General features: G+C 48.3%; 1 protein-coding gene across 2 annotated transcripts in view; it reads right to left on the bottom strand.

The window, feature by feature from the left end:
- Positions 1-15,397, bottom strand: part of RPTOR (regulatory associated protein of MTOR complex 1) — a 2,181,859-nt gene that overhangs the window by 876,733 nt on the left and 1,289,729 nt on the right. The gene's annotated exons all lie outside the window — the stretch shown is intronic.

The following is a 15,397-nucleotide window of genomic DNA, read 5'->3' as shown; positions in this document are numbered from 1 at the left end:
ATGAGCACTTAGGTTTTTCCAGCCCGGCTGTATTGAACAGCCAGGCAGGAGAACAGACTCCCTGGTCTGAGGGAGCGGCTTTTCAGCCCGCTCAGGCCAATCCTGCTGCTCTCAGCATGAGAGCAGCGCAGGGATTTCACAGGGAGTCTAATGCTGCCCCAGTGCCTGCTGGGACCAGGAAGATCGAGGTGTACATTTTTGAAAAAAGAGTGGGCAAAATATGCATTTTCAAGCAAATATGAGAAAGCAAGAAGGTTAATAAAGCAATTATATAAGTGAGATTATGACATCAATAAAGCAATTTCATATGATAAGACCTCACTGTGTCATTTTGGGAAGAAAGGAGGAGGAGTTGCGGTAATGATAATTAAAGGTAAGTAATTCAGGCTTTACCAGAGTTTTGAAATCTTCTCCTAGCTCTTCATGGGGCCACAAAAAGAGAGGCCTCATGAGAGCAAAGACAAGGCTGTGGCCAAGTGGTGGAGGCAACTTCACAAAAAGGAAAAATGTGTCTAGACTTCCCCTTTATGGTCATAGCATCAGATGACGTGCAGGCAGTGATACACTGTTTTATTTAATTAAGCACCAGACTGAGTCATTAGGTACCCTTTACTGCATATAATCTCCAAAAAACGAAATAATGTATGAATAAGACTGACTACCAAATACCAACAGAAAAACCTGCACTAAATGTACCGTTATTTTGTGCACAAGAAATATCACTGCCAGTGTATGCAGAGGACATACTGTAGCATGTGTGTGATATACAGATTCATCATACACAGACTCACTTAGGGCTGTGTATAAGTTTACTGGCAACTAACAGAAGCAAACAAGACTAGCCTGGCAAAAGAACTTGCAGCTGTTTACTATTTATAGTGTAGACATATGATTCCATTTCACCAGGGACATTATATTTCCAACCCAGAGATTTTCTTTCACAAACCCCTATAATCTAGTAGTTCCGTCATATTGTTCGGAACCTACACTACAACTCTCAGAATGAATCATGTAATAATATTAAGGTAAGCGACTAAAAACACTGAGTAGTGGATTGCATGAACTCCTACTGCAATTCTATGAAATAAGTGAAGCTTCGAAAAGAGAAGTGCCCAGTTAGCCCAAGAGAATGACTGCTGCTTCATTCTTGAAGGCTCCCAGCAGCTTGTTGGCAACCACTGCATTGTGCTGCAGGGCCTGGGTTTGCAAAATGGCACTCGTGTTCGTTCAGAGGGATTCGGTTCCAGAGCCAAGCCGGTCTCACACTGTCTGGCTTGTGGCTGGAGGGGGGCAGGTGATGGCAGTAAAGTTTGTAATGTGTGCACTGCAGACATACTGCACCAAACCTTTTACCGAGATTGCCTCTGCACTCACACCTTCCAATAATGACTCACAGTCCGTCACAGCTCCTCAGAGCGCCCAGGGAGCCCCAAGCATAGCTCAAGGTGCACAGAGGTCTTTCTCCAAGCACAAAGAGCTTTCAAACTCGCTGAACCCGCGGTACGCAGACTTGCCAAAGATCTTGCTCATGGAGAGCCCCTCCGAGGAGCATATACGAAAAACTCTTGGTAGTGCCGGGCACTATTAAGCAGCTGAAAGCTGTGAGAGCCGCTGAAGTTGGGCTTAAATGAGGCATATATGGTGTGCTTCCAGCAATAAGGACTGCACTGTGCGAGGTGCCCGGCAGGTCTCAGGGTACCGGCCGCACTCCCTGCCCGGGCCGGAGCTGATGAGTGGGCTCAGGCATGCCCCACCACCCCCACCATCATTCCCGCAATATATGCTTCATTTACCTTGTAAAATGACCGTTTAGAAATCTATGTCTATAAATTCCACTGCTGGTTTAATTCTCTTAAATGTCTCCCTCCTCTTGAGGTCAGTTGATAATTCTTCTCTGCTCTTACGTTGACGTCTGCCTACATTTCGTGCTGTCTGCCCAGCTGTGCTGCTAGGGTTTAAACGATGTGCTCCTTGTTAGATTCCGAAGGATTACAATAATGTACAGCTCATTTATTGAATAGTAATAAGATTGGATCCGCTCTGCGTGGCGTCCTCGCCAGGCTCGGCGGCTGCAGGCGGCAAGTACCCGTTTTTTAGGTTTCGCCTAAGTGAAAGCTGCGCACTGTGCAGCTTTTCACGCAGGTGAAAACCTAATGAGAACAGTAGAGTGGCTTGGGAATCCGCCCTCTGTTCCATTGGCTAGCTCCATAAATGGAGCCTAGCCATTGGACCAGAGATCTGTGTCATGGCCGGAGCAGATTCGTGGGCGTTCCGGCCATTTTTACTCATCCTGCCCCTTTCCGATCGTCATTGCGGCGGTGGGCGTGTGCAATTTTTTGTTTTGGTCTCGCCATGTTTTCTTCATTTCCACCGTGTCTTTTGCAGGGGTGGGCTGTGCACTGAGGCCGCTGATCAGGTAAGCTTTTGTTTTTATCCCGTTCCCGACCCCCCCTCCCGCTCTCCGTGTGCCCCTTCCCGCACCACTTGTAAATGCTTGTTTAATCCCTACGACCTCGGGTCCAGCCGCCACCCTTGCTCACACCCTCCTCTCACCTCCCCACCCTGAGTGCATCCACAGCGCCCGTCTTCTGACCCTGCTCTCAGTAACGTCCTTCTGCCCTGCTACCCCCACTGCGCGCCTGCTGCCGCTGCTCCCCGCAGCCCCATATTTCATCTGAATGAGTCACTTATTCAATGGAAGAGGAGCCTGCAGGTAGACTGCCGCGCTTGCCCCCCTCAGACCCATTCTTTCCCGGCTTCCGGGCATCCGTCCGATAATCAGTGGCGCAGCTGCAGGCAGGGTCCGGGCGTCGGGGTTATTATATCACACATATGTATCGGATCATCTGTGCCATTCTAGGAGCCCAGGCGGATTTATGTCTCAATGAGCAGAGTTTAAAACTGCTATGTTTCGCTTGGGAACTGTGGCCAGCTGTAGGAACGGACAGACCGGAAGCCCTTCAAGTCCCGCCTCTCTCGCTGGGTCCTTTTGACTAGCTCCATCCCTCTATTTGTGTTTCCCTGTGGTACGCTGTTTTGGGAATGGACGAAGATAGCCAGCTAGGGAAATAAAACTGCTGCAGAATTCTGCTTGCAGCATGCAGGGCATGGGATTGACTGCTGAGGGGGCACATTTAGTAATCGTACCTACCAACTTGAAGAACAATGTCACAGTGTGAGGAGGTGGCAGGGCCTCGTGCCGAGAAGTACCCAAGAGGCACTTTTGACACCCCCACCAAAAAGAAAGGATTGCTGAGGCTGGTGCCGATGCCCTGGGTGTTTTCACACTCCTTAATGGACGTAGGAAGTTCAAAGCCTCTCGAAAACGAGCTAGAAAACCACTATTTGCAGTGGTTTAAAGCTCGTTTTCCCGCCACGGTGTGATTTCGGCTCCTCACCGGGAGACCGTGTGATGAGGCCGATATCGTGTCATAATGTGGCATATTGTGTCACGCTATGGCACTGTATGAGTTGGCAGGTATGGTAATGCGTTGCCGTTGAAAGAAATTATGCTCTCTGCTTGTAGTCTGCAAAGCGCCTAGACAAACCAAGAATCGTTTGCACCAGGAGTACAGCGGACAGGGATAGGGTTGCACGTGACTTGATAAGCTACGACAGCCTCTCTTACTCCATTAGTCTTGCAGAGATGCACCCTGTAAAGTGAACACAGCTGCCTCAGTCTCAGGGATTTCCTAGGCAGCGACTAATTTGTGCTGAGTTACTTCCCCAAGCCCACCGGGCGTTCAGTGACAAGCTCAACATATGACCGGACTCCTTTTAGAAGAGTCTGCCTCTTATCGCCGCTCTTTCTGCTCACCTTCCCTGGGCCCTGCACGGTCCTGTTCGCGTCCTTCAGTGGAGGGGTGAAAGTCTACTGCTGCTTTCGTAGTGCAGTGCCACCGCAGTGGGGCCTGTCAAATACCTCCTGTCACTCTTGGAATAAAGCGCTCTATTATAGTCGCCCCCCGGGAGTTGCCACTTATCCATATCATAAGCGGGATTAGGGACAGGGCCATACATGGCGTGATTAATAGCACTCAACTGGGACGCCCAATAATAACGTTTGACATCCGGTAAAGCTATCCCACCATCATACCAGGGCAAAGTCAATTTCGCCAGCGCTATACGCGGTCTCCCGCCCCAAACCAATTTCCTCTGGAGACCCTCGATTTCACTGAAATAACCAGCTGGAACCAGGTCCAGCGTGTTCTGGATTGCGTATAAGAATCGGGGAAGAGACATCATTTTAAACAGGGCCGCCCTCCCCAGGGGGGAAAGAGGCAATCCACACCACGCCGCCACTTCCGACCGAAGTCGGGCAAGCGGAGGCAGTAGATTACGCTCAAATCGGACCTTAGGGTCCATAGAGATGTAGCTCCCCAAGTATTTGAAACCATCACTGGAGACAGGTATAGGGCAGAAGCGAGGCAGAGAAGGTTGTCCACCCGCAAGTGGGTAAATACAGGATTTAGTCCAGTTAATAACCAAACCAGAGTTTCTCCCGAAGGAGCTCAGGACATCAAACAGGACTCCCAATGACTTACGGGGAGAAGTGAGGTACAACAGAATATTATCAGCATAAAGTGACACCCGATCCTCAAAGGTAGGAGACCACCGTATGCCCTTGAGCGAAGGCTCCCAGCGGAGCCACGCGGCAAGGGGTTCAAGAGCAAGCGCAAAAAGGAGAGGCGACAAAGGGCAGCCCTGTCTTGTGCCACGTCCGAGGACAAAGGGATCCGAGGCCCGTCCGTTAACCACCACCTGTGCAAGCGGTTGTTCATATAACAGTTGAACCCAGCCAATAAACTTAGGACCAAAGCCAAATTTAGCGAGGGCAGCCCACAAATAAGGCCATTCCACCGTGTCGAAGGCCATCGAGGCGTCAAGGGAAACCAAAATGGCCGGTTCCGCAAGAGACCCCGCCCTCGCCAAAACACCGTGTAGACGGCGAAGGTTGAGTGCAGTGTTACGGTGGGGGATAAACCCAGACTGATCAGGGTGGACCAACTCGCCGATCACCGTGATCATGCGGTTCGCCAAAATTTTAGCAAGAACCTTAGGCTCCACATTCAGAAGCGAGATCGGCCGATATGACGAACAATGTTCCCGGGGCTTTCCGTCCTTGTGGAGAACCACAATGGACGCCAGTCTCTGATCTCGGGAAAGAAGCCCAAGATCTCGCGACTCCAAAAATGTCTGACGAAGGTACGGCGCCATTTTATCAGGACACAACTTATACAGCTCGACTGGCAAACCATTCGGGCCCGAAGCCTTACCAGAACAAAGTGCACGGATAGCGAGCGCTACTTCATCGGTAGAAAAATCCGCCTCCATAAGCTCTCTATCCGAATCCGAGAGACTAGGCAACGCGATATCGCAGAGCAACAGGTGCGAGTCCTCAGGTCTGTCCGAGACCGGCGAGTACACCTTCCGAAAATGCTGGGCAAAGACCTCAACGATCTCGACCGGGTCCACAACTCGCACACCATCCACTCGCTCAATAACAGGCACAACACGATTCACTCTATCCCGCTTATCAAGCCAAGCAAGCAATTTCCCTGCCTTATCACCCAAATCATACAAGCGTCCCTGCTGTTCACGATTCATCGCTTTAGCCGCATCAGTCACCAGAGCTCTGTATTCACACTGTTTAAGCGCCAAGGAATGTAGGCTATCAGGCGTAATCACAGATTCCATCTGTTCTTCCAATTCAGAGATATCGTTTTCAAGCCGTACCACTTCTTTAGTTCTGCGCCCCCTTTCGCTAGCAATCAAGGAGAGCGTCTGACCCCGGATCACAGTTTTACACACCTCCCACAAAGTAACAGGGGAGGATACCGACCACTCATTCTCAGCAAAGTAATAATCCATGCATTTAACCACTTCCTTACTAATGTTGGGGTTACGAAGATGCCACGGATTAATAGGAGCAACACGAACCCCGGACTCCAGCCGCACATCAATGGTGAGCCATAGTGGGGAATGATCTGAGATCCCCCTCGCCAGATGTCTAATTTCTCTCACGGAGACCATCTGTGCCGCTGGAATAAGAATGTAATCGAGTCTCGAGAGACTACCATGGGCCCCCGAGAAAAAAGTGTACTGGAGCTGGCCAGGATGAAGTTGTCTCCAACAATCCGCTAATCCCAGTGTATCCAGGAAACGGCCCAACCATAACTGCGACGTGGGGAGGGTTCTACAAGGGCGTCGATCCTCCTCTCCACTGACCACCGAATTAAAATCTCCACCCAGTACTAGCAAACCATCGGGGAGCCCCAGGACTACCCCACCCAAGTCAGAAAATGTGGTAGACTGTAGACCAGGGGGAACATACACAGACAAAATGGAGATCGTCTTCCCCTCCCATCGACCCACGACAGCAGCATAGCGACCCCTATCATCCAGCACCTCGTCATCCACCTCAAGGGGGAGGGAATTTCTAACCAAGATACCCGCCCCCCTCGACCCAGTGGTGAATCCAGAGTGGGCCACCAAACGGTAGCCTCTTCTACTCAGTACGCGGCACGTATTCCCCACCAAATGCGTTTCTTGTAGTAGAACAATATCCGGGGAGTGCCGCTTCAAGTACTGCAAAACTATCCCCCGTTTAATGCGATCCCCGAGACCATTAACGTTCCAGCTCAGCACCCTCAGCCCCCTACCCCCCATCCCAGACAAAAACCAACCATCCCCCCCGCCACAGAGCAAGCACCAAGGATAAAAGAGTGACCGAATCAGAGCCTCGAAGTAAACAAACAAGAAAAGACCCCCCCACCACCCCCCAAAGAACCCTCAACACACAAACCCCCTCCCTGCACCCCTGCGGTAGACCAGAAAGCCACCCCAACATGCAGTGTGCCTGTCGCCCCATTAAACTAACCTACAAGAAGAGAGAAAAAGTCCCTTGAGGAGGAAGAGTCCCGAGTCCCACCACCCCCGGGTATCCGCAACGTATAAACATCGCTATCACAGAGCCACTGCAAAGCGTCCAATAATGGCTCATCGGCACCGACTCACTACTCCAGATCTTCCAGGCCGCCCTCGGCACCCCGCGTAGTCTCCGAGCTGGTATGCTGTGGCGGCAAAGTGTCCAGCCAGTCACTGGACGCTTCAGGGCGATCAAAGAAAAAAGTACGTTCGTTGTGCTCAATCCGCAGGCGAGCCGGGAAAAGCATGGCATATTTCAGTTCCATGTCTCTAAGGCGTCGTTTCACCCCCGTAAAGGCCATACGTTGCTTCTGCACTGCCTGGGTGAAGTCCGGATAGAAGCTGATCGAAACATTTTCAAACTTAGTGGGACCATTGACACGGGAGGCCTGCAGGATAGCGTCTCTGTCCCGGTAATTAAAGATCCTGGCTATGATAGGCCTCGGAGCGGCCCCAAGCTTGGGCTGCCCGCCAGGAATCCGATGAGCGCGCTCCACTGCAAAAAGACCACTAAGGCCCTTTGGTGACAAATAGTTCTGGATAAGGTCTTCAACCAGTAGATCCGTCTGTACTTCCCTGGAAGTCTCCGGAACGCCCACGATGCGGACATTATTCCGTCTGGCCCGGCTCTCGAAATCATCCAGCCGACGGGCAAACGAGTCCCTGGCCATGCGAAGATCGCGGACCTCGGTCTGAAGATCTGAGACATCTGTAATTAGGCTCGCCGTCTTCCCATCCAAAGATTTGACCCGTTCGTTGGTTTTCCCCAGGTCTGTCCTAATAAGGTTGACCTCAATCGCAACCGTATCCAACTTAGTAGCCAAAGTTTCATATTGCTGCCCCATCGCAGTCTGGATATTGGCAATGGCGCCCATAACATCTGCCAAAGTCGGCTCCTCAGTCGCAGGGGTACCGTCACCAGCCTCTCCGGGGGACTTGCTCGATCCACCCGGGGATCCCTTCGTGCGAGTAATACGTTCTATAGTCTGGGTCTGAGCGGCTCCCCCTCGATTCGGGCCTCTGGTGTTGCGCCTCTCAGTATCCGTCCTGCCCGTCATAATGGTCGACGAGCTCCAAAGGGTCTTCCAAGATCTAGTCAGAATGAGTCCCCCTATGGCAAGCTGAAGGAAGCGAGAGGTTGAAGAACGACAACCGATGGAGTCTGCGACTAGAGCAGGGCAGCAGTGTCTACCAGCAATGAGTCGGCACCAACAAAGACCGAAATCGAAACCGAAAGTACCACAGGGGCAGCGGAGGCGTCACTCCAGCCGTTGTTGTTCAATTGCCACCTCGGGAACTCAAGCCCCTGGATGGCCTCTGCCGTAGGTCTCAGATTATGGAGTGCAGCAAGTCCAGTTCCCGGCGGCCAAATCGAATTCTGGAAGAAGCTTTCGATATCAGCAGGGCATCAACAAGAAGTACCCGTCGTCCAAATCAGGATTTGTGTCAGGATAGAGAAGGGTGGCGGAAGGGGTCTCGGGAACCCTCTGCTCACGCGTCCATCTTGGATCTGCGCGTAGCTCCTCCCCCGTTCACACTTTTTTAAATGTCCCCCTACCTTCCCTCTCTTCTGCCCTCACTCACCCCTCTGCCCCAGCCGTCCCCTCTCGCGTTTCCCCTCTATTTCCTCGTTGGTTCCTCGCTCTGCCTTTCCCTCTCTTTCTTCTCCTCGCACCCTGACCAGCTCAACCTCCTCCATTCGCCGTCCCTCCTGCCCGCTCACCGTTGTCCTCACACACCCCTCTCCATTTAGGATGCCCCCTCCTTTCCTTTCTCCCTCCCATCCTCTCACATCCTCCATTGATACATTGTACTCGCCCTATCTTTCTTTTGCTTTCCTCTTCCAAATCTACCTCTTGTTTTTAAAATGTATATTGCCTGTCCACCTCCTGCCCCTTTCCTGTACCCCCTATCGCCCTCTCTCCCTTTCGTTTTCACCCTTCCAGACTCTCTACCCCCGTTCTCTCTCTGTCCCCCATTTCTCTCTCTGTCACCCATTTCTCTCTCTGTCACCCATTTCTCTTTCTGCCCCCATTTCTCTCTCCTATTTCCCATTTCTCTCTCCATGTACCCCCCTTTCTCTCTCTCTCCCCCCCTTCTCTCTCTCCCCCCCCTTCTCTCTCTCCCCCCCCCTTCTCTCTATCTCATGTTCCCGTGACCCATGGTGTTGGCTGCAGGTGGGTTGGCACAACTCCTGTCAGAGAAGTGTCTCAATCCTGCTGTGGATTAGGGGCACGTGCCCCTACTTGGTCCATGGTGAGGTGCTTTTTACACAGAAAAAGGTGTCTCTGTTAAACCGTAGTTTTAGAGTATTTTTAGTTATTGTGTTTTCTTATTGTAAAAAGTAAAGTAAAGTCCACATTTGTAAAGCGCACAATCACCCGTAAGGGTCTCTAGGCGCTGGGGGCCGTCGGGAAGATTAAGCGAGCTATTGCCCAGAGTCACATACAAAATGAATCATGGTGCAACCGGGAATCTTATGCCAGAGCATCCCGGAAAACCCAAAAAGTGAAAGCGAAAAAAACGTTTTGGAGAAAAATCATGTGATGTCACAGAAATCGCTTCATCTCTTAGTGGTGTTTAATGTAGGTGCATTTACAAACCCCAGCCCTCACATAAGGTGTCTGAAATGACTCAGACCTGGCAGATTCTCTTGATGCCCATGAGCAACAGTAAAGAGCATGTTCACCGCTGAAGAGAGTGACCACTTCACCATTCATCCCTTTGTGCCTGCAGACAGAGCTGAATACTTCACCTTTCATCACTTTGCATCTGCAAACAGAGCTGACCACTTCACCAGCTGAGCATCATTTGCACAAGCGTCATTGACACCCCATACTACTGATTTTTTTATTACATATGGTATCCACAATCACTTCAAGTACGTATGTTGTGATCGGTAGTCTCTGTCACCTGCTATACATTCCACCATACAGTTTAAGATTCTTTTTTGTATTTGTATTCATCCATTTACACCCTTTTACGTTAAAATAGCTATAGCTTTACTGTATAGTTGCTATAAAAGCTTATAATATGGTATAGTGTGCACTTTAAAAAAAATCACTGCACTGCAAACAAAAAAGCATGAATAAAAAACATTGCCATTTACAATGCCAGTAGCTCCAACTCCAACAAATGTGAGACCTATTGCACTGTAAATAACAATGCCATTTATTTATAGGTAAAAAAAAAAAAAAAAGAAATGTCATGAGCAATGCCAATAGCTCTAACTTTTCCGAAGGCGAAACCATTGCATTGTAAATGCTTGTTTCTCTGGGTGATTGTGTGGACAGACATCTGTCCATCAAGGCGCCACTACTATGTGGCAAACTCGGGCAATAAAGTGGCACAGTTACACATAAATAAACATACTCGCCCCTGTGTGGCTGTGCAGAGCGCGCCTGCACATGCACACTATACATTGACCTAAAACCTCTCTTCTGAGTATGTCATTTTCTTCATGAAGCACCTACAATGTAGTGAGAATTCGAGTGGCTCTAGACTGCACATTAGTGCTCGAAGCTCTGTCCGGCTGCTTTGACTGTCAGCTTTGGTCATGTGGATTAAAACGTGTTTGCCACAGTGACACGGTTGGGGGCATTTGTGGTCACGGGTGAGTGCACAGCACACACAGCTAGGTACGTACATACAGAGACTTCTGCATGCAGACATACACACAGGACACACAGGCATGTTCAAGGAACTGAGGTGAGCAAACATAGCTGTACACAGAACTAAAGGCACACCCGACGTCCAGGTTCAGCAGAGAGCTGCCCAGAGCACACACAACGCTTATGCTCCCTCAAACCCATATGCAAACGCATGTAATCAGAGCACACGCAAAGATGACACGAAGAGCACGCCCAGGTCACACAGAGAGCTTCCTCGAGTCCCTCTGAGTGGACATACACGGAACTCACAGTACAAACAGACTCACTGAATTCTGTCAAGTTACAAATGCCTGCGTGCCAGGAGGAATCAGAATACCAACTGACGCCTGTTGTCAGTCGCAGGAAAAGGCCGGGGGGGGGGGGCAGCCTCCTCCCACCCCAATGCTGCCTCGGGTCATGTGCACATTAAGGAGTTCAGGCCCCTAGTAACAACACCGCCGCGTCTGTAAGCCAGCACCAGGATTGGCTGGGACAGGGAACCTGAACGCTCATTCTGAGACCGGCGGCTGCAGTTTTGAGTCAGTAATGTGCACCGTTGGCGAGTCTCCGAGAGAAGTCTAGTACGCATGTTGAGCTGGCCGGGAAAAGGCAGCCAGCCAGCCAGCCCGACATGCTGGCTTCTGTTCTCTAGTACAGGACTACGGGTGCCTGCCTGACTGACATAACTGTTGCATATTTAGCGCCGAGACGCCCACGGGTAATTGTACGCGCTCTACAAGTGTCATAAAATAAATAAATAAATAAATAAATATTTAAGCCCCACCCCCTCAGGACCGCACAGGCGTTGCTTCTCCTGAAGGTTGAAGCGCTCGATCGGATCACCTCAGCTCACGGCTGTAGCATTTAAAACATTTGTGATAATGACAGCGGCTTATAGTTAGGCTTTCCTGTTTTCAGTTTCTATTTTTGGTAAATTCTGGTGGGGTTTTTTCAGTGTTTACAGGTGATTTCAATACCTTAAAAAACAGTTATCAGTGGTTACACATTTTCGCGCCACTAAAAACAACACAAAAAGTGTTTTTCCAGTGTTTATGGAACATTTTGCTTTTATTATTGCTTGCTTTTTGCACTGATAGAACATGGTATATAGACAGTGTTCGTATAGTGTATATGAGGTCCAAATATATTTTTGCAAATTAAGCTTATTGTAGTACACCATAAAATATTTCTTCAGTGAGTCTATGGTCATGTGCGCTCGCTCATTCCTTCCCATGTAAACTTCTGTGAAAAGGCCCCCTCAACATTGGCACTTGAGAAGGCAACGCCAAAACACACAGTATACAATTTTTTAACTCTGGCCACTGACACAGCTTTCCAGGCCAATACTGGTGCAGATGAAGATTGTGATTCTCAGGGCAGGTTCTGCAACATTTGCATTGAGCTGGGCATTTATGCCCTCAGAGTTAATGAAGCAGTCAAAAATGAAGCAGCACTTTTGGAACTACGGAGGAAATTCCCCTTTACTGAAGAGATCTAGGACATGTACAGAGTACCACAGTGAGGTTTCATCGACTTCAAATCCCATTGCCTGCAGTTATGTTTTCCTGTAAAAATCTAATAATGCAGTAGAGTGCACTTTATTCACAACACTATCTTTATGCGACCAAAGCTCCTCACATTTCTTGCCCTTGGCATCATCACTCAGTAAAAATTCAGTAAATGGTTGCCACATGGATAATATAGCATACATAGCCCCTTGGACCATCAGCTAAGGGACACAGTTGGGATGATTCTTTTTTGATGCCACACAAAGCACAAAATTATAAATATTTGCGTTTTAGTTCCTGTGCATAAGAAAACAGTGCACCAGAATGGACTAAAACATCAATACTATCCCTCATTAACTCTGAAGATTGTAAAGATCCTTTAAGCATACCATCTAACAAGCTGCAAGGATTTCCTACAGTGAATCACTTCAGTTTGGGCATCAATTTTGACGGTCATCACACAACGTTTTCATATACGTAGCTGAATCACTGCAAATACAAACAATATCACTCCAATCTTTGTTGAACTTGGAAGGAACCTTTTTTTTTTTAGAGCATTCCAAGTGACACTGCTTTCCATGTTTTCCAAAAGTCTGGTGTCATGTTTTCACAAACTATCCCAGATGCTTGGTGATAGCACTTGTCACTATACCTTGCATTGAATGTTTAAAGCCTGAGGTGTTGGCAATTCATCTACTATCAATATTGACCCACTAGAAACTGTGGGCTGCTGTATTAAGGGTTTATACCCATTCTCTGTTGGTAAATACAATGACACAAATGAGGAAAGATTCTTATGAAACCAGCCATTTTACCTATCAGTAAAAGAATCAAACGCAGCCAAAATATCAAATATGATTTTGATATTTCCTGATTCTCTACAGTTTATAAAATAATTAAACGAGACCTAAAACATGCTTCTAAACCCTGCATCTTTAGACCAAAGACCACAAAACTGAAAAAAGCTAAATGAAGACAAAACAATATTTTAGTGGCATCCCTAAACAACAAATCTCAAGCAGAATAATGTTAGCCCAGTCTTTCTTACTGCTAGTTTGTATAACAAAGGTACATTGTATTGGCACCTTCAAGAAGAAAAAAAGGACTTTCACTCTCTTTTTTCTTTCTTTGAATGGCATTTAGCTGGTGGTTGTGCAGGTGTTTTTTCAGTGTTTATATGTTTTCACTGGTGAGGGCTATTTCTCTTTCAGTGGGGTTTTATCAGTTATTATAGGTTTAAACCTAAAACCCCACAGCCTACTTATAGTTAATACAATACATCTACATTTAATGTGTGGGGCCGAAATATAAGTGGTGCAACGCCACAACGCTCTAATGCAGGCACCGTCCCTGATGGCAGTAATGGTGTCCAGAACCTCCTCTCAAAATGACTCCAAGCAGGGGAAAGACCTCAGTATGTGATACTTGGTACCCATTCCTCCGCAGTCCCTCCAACATTCTTTTGAGTGGTTCTTGTCTTTAATGTCAAGCTTCGCTGGTGTATAGTGCTATCTGCATAGGATCTTATAGTCTTCCCTCCCTGTGAATGTTTGGTGAAATTCGTAGTGCAGTTACACATTTTGTCCCATTGTTTATTGTCTAATGAGACCCCCAGGTCCTCTCCAGCGCCCCTCCGGTACATGGGGTGCTGTATTGGTATTGAGAGATATATATCATATATTAAATGTTTAAATGTTGTGAGGCCTTAAATGAATTTCATAAAATAGGTAAGAGACCTTGTGGTTGCTGCCTTTATAAGCAAGTGTAGGACCCAGTGTCATATCTGTAAGTAATGACACATACCCCATCTCCAAGATGTTGAACATGCGTTTAATGCCCTCAGAAGGCTGGACAGACCTTTTATGGAAGAGTTCTCTGAGGAGGTAACACACGGAAACTAAATCGCTCCAGGTCAGCAGTGAAATCTGTGTTACCAAGTTTGGGGTCAAAGGGCGGGATAAGTCTCTTTGAACCAGGATAGATAATGCCATACTTCGAGAGTGACCCTTGTGACAAACAGAGGATTAGGCATCTCTGTTTTTTAGGGAGTCACAGGACTTCTGCTAGTGGTCTGGCAATTATGTTTTAATCAACGAAGCACCAGAGTTTGTCGGTTCCCTAAGAAGCCACTCCACCACATATCGCAAGTGAGATGCAAGGTAGTATTAATGGATATTGGAGATCCCCTGCCTCCCTTGTTTCATTTATAGGGTGGTAATCGGAATCAGGGTGTTTTCCATGCCCAGATGAAGATCTTGGACAGCTCTCTTAGTTGAATGAGTTCAGTCTTTTGGAAAGGAAGTGAGGGGGGCTGGAACATGTATTGGATCTTGAAATGTGCTGGAATTGTGAAAAGGGGCAATCCTCCCTGTCCACGAGAGCGCATACAGGAGACATGAAAAAGTTCGTTTTTAAAGGGATCGAAGCAGTTGTTTGAAGTTGCATCTAGCACAGTCAGAGATCTGGTGTAAGGGCTACCCCTAGTGACGGGCAGGGATTCAAGTGTCCAGTGAAAGGGGGTCTCTGAATGCAGTGGGAGGAGGCGCTACTTCCCCCAAGACATGACTAGGCCCATTGTCTTCCCCAAGTTTATTTTGAGGCTAGCTAGGGAGCAATAATCCTGCACAAGAGGCACAATGTTTTGCAGGGACCGAACCATGTCGGTCAAGAGAGGAGGATATTGTCATCAAAGGCAGACTTTGAAGGTATCCTGATGGAAAGGCACATCTCAGATTCCTGCATAGTCATGTACCCTCTGGTGAACACGCTCCAGGTAGAATGCAAAAAGCATTTGGGAGAGAAGGTGACCCTGCAGTGCTTTTAACCACTTGGCTGCTAAGGCACCTGATGCTCTTCCATTGACTTTCCATTGAAATCAATGGAAACTCCATGACGAGTTACCCTTGTCATTAGCACTGAAGGGGTTAATTGAGTCTGTGTCTTCAGGCCAAGATGAGGCGTATAACGCCATCAATCCATCCCCGAAAGCAAAATCCAAAGCCAGCCCAAACCAAGATCGCCCATAGCAGGGCTTAGTCGACCTAGTCAAAGGCCATCTCCGCGTCTAGGGCGAGCGGAGGTGTTTCCTTGTATTGCTTCCACACTTGCTCAATAACGTAGAGGGTTCTTTTAATGCTGTTACTGGTGGATCTAGACGGCACAAAGCCAGTCTGGTCGGCTTGTATTAGGCAGGAAAGATGGAGTCCAGCTTTGTTGCAAAGACTTTGGCCATTATCTTATCAACATTCTAGAGGAAGAAGGGGCTAAAAGATTGACATTGGGTAGGGTCCTTATTCTGCTTTCCTATCAGGA

This window comes from Lissotriton helveticus, chromosome 7 (assembly GCF_964261635.1).
Source record: "Lissotriton helveticus chromosome 7, aLisHel1.1, whole genome shotgun sequence".
Lineage (NCBI taxonomy): Eukaryota > Metazoa > Chordata > Amphibia > Caudata > Salamandridae > Lissotriton > Lissotriton helveticus.
The sequence above is the reverse complement of the archived record's forward strand: the minus strand, read 5'-3'. Positions and strand labels throughout refer to the sequence as shown.